The sequence below is a fragment of the Lucilia cuprina genome, chromosome 5 (genome assembly GCF_022045245.1).
Source record: "Lucilia cuprina isolate Lc7/37 chromosome 5, ASM2204524v1, whole genome shotgun sequence".
NCBI classification, from domain to species: domain Eukaryota; kingdom Metazoa; phylum Arthropoda; class Insecta; order Diptera; family Calliphoridae; genus Lucilia; species Lucilia cuprina.
Genome location: NC_060953.1, coordinates 8,573,432 through 8,575,808, shown reverse-complemented (window position 1 = coordinate 8,575,808; position 2,377 = coordinate 8,573,432).

Genomic DNA, 2,377 nt, shown 5'->3' with positions numbered 1-2,377 from the left:
GAACTAGAACAGAACTAGAACAGAACTAGAACAGAACTAGAACAGAACTAGAACAGAACTAGAACAAAACTAGAACAGAACTAAAACAGAACTAGAACAGAACTAAAATAGAACTAGAATAGATCTACAACAGAACTAAAACAAAATTAAAACAGAACTAGAACTGAGATAGAATAGAACTAGAACAGAACCAGAACTAGAGCTAATTTAAAACAGAACTTGAACTGGAAGAGAACTAGAACGGAACTAAAACGAACTAGAACAGATCTAGAACAGAACTACAACAGAACTAGAACAAAATTAAAAACATAACTAAAACGGAGCTAGAATTGAACTGGAAAAGAACTAGAACAGAACCAGAACTCGAAATAATCTAGAACAGAACTAGATCAAAACTAGAACAGAACTCAATCTTTGGATTGATCATTAATAAATTAGCCAATTCATTTATTCTTTTAAATTAATAACAGATTCCTCTAAATTCCCCAGTTGCCAGCATTATTGCATACAAGAAATTTTATTTAACACGTTTTATGGTTAACTAAAATTCCTCGAAAAAAAAAATTACTTAAATTCCTTTACTGACATTTCTTCAAAATTTCTGTTTAAAGGCATGTTGCTGCATGCACCAAAATCAAAAGCATACAACTGAACAGCAAACAGAGGAAAGACTAAAAAAAGCTGATCATCATATTGAAGTCAATTCGCCTGTATAAAATCTATTATTTTTATATTTTCATGGAGACTAACAAAATCAAGGGGAGAAGATGAAAATAGCAAAATTTTTTGATTTTCTTTTAAAAGAAAAAAGTATTTTTTTTTTCTTTTTAATTTTCCTGTGTACGAAAAAATATATATTTGTACAACACGAAAGCAAAGAATCATTGAACGACAACAGCAACAAATTTTAACAAAGGTTAAACTTTTCAGATTCTTTTTTATGCGCTACACAATTTTTTGTAAGACAACTTGGATCATTGTGTCCATTTGGTGGTAGTAAAAACAAAATCAGTTCGAATTGGAAGAAATGCATCTCTTCAACAGTCAGAGAAGTGAGTTATAGTAGCCGGTCTATTTATGATAATCACATGATTATAGTTTCGGTGCAAGGATACAATTGAAGTTTAAACTACTGTTAAGAGTTTTTTAGGATGGGTTTATTGCCAAACGACTTAGGGCTTCATATAGTCGGGTATTAATTAATAAAAAATATGTTTTTTTTTTCTCCACAATAAACTAGTGTATGTATTTCTGTGCAAGTTGTATGAAGAAGAAACATTGACATTAAACTTTCTCATCAGCTGTGAAGCGAACACAAAAATCAACTCAAGTGTAAAATTAAAACTGAGCAATGAAAAATCATCATCAAAATCTATGGGATGTTGGTGCAAAAAAAAAAAAAAAATAGAAAAAAATCCAAATAATAAAGGAAACTGTTACAATTTTTAGCTTCTAAACGTGGAAAGGGTATTAGCAGCAGCAATGGAATATTATAGTAAGCATAGGCCAAATGCGCGAAATTTTGCTTTTGGGTTTAAACAAACACACACAGTCATACACACTCTCAGGTTCAAACAAATATTTAGCCATCCTTTTGGCAAAACAATGAACATAGAAAAAGGAAAGAAGATAGGAAGAATAAAAGAAACTAAAGCACAAATCTGGGGATGTTTACTTAAAATGTCGATACAATGACAATAGCGAAAAATAGAAACTTACTCAGGCATGGGATTTTAACTACATACCAACAATAGAGTAGACAAACATTTAAACAAAAATATGGGGGGGGGGGGGGGGGGTGTTGTAGGTAGTGCGGACAAGTAAATGGGATGGGGGTGTAGGAAAGGGAGGTTTGTACTGCATTATTGTTTATTTATCTCCACTCAGGGGAAGGAGGGCAGAAAACGCACTATTATAAGGCACCCATTTCGACGATGAAGCCATTCACTATAAATTGAAGTTAGAAATTAGTGTAGACGCCCAACCTCCCATTGTCAGCAACAAAAAACATTCGTACCCCCATATGCAGGAGACTGCAATAATAAACATTTTTGAAAAATGCTTCACTAGCCTATCAGTCAGAGTTGATGAGTTTCAAAGAGGCCATTTGGAACAGAACTAGAAAAAACTAGAATAGAACCAGAAATAGAACAGATTTTAACTACATAATAGAACTAGAAAAAACTAGAATAGAACCAGAACTAGAACAGAACTAGAAAAGAACTAGAATAGAACTAGAACAGAACTAGAACAGAACTAGAACCGAACAAGAACAGAACTAGAACAGAACTAGAACAGAACTAGAACAGAACTAGAACAGAACTAGAACAGAACTAGAACAGAACTAGAATAGAACTAGAACAGAACTTGAACAGAA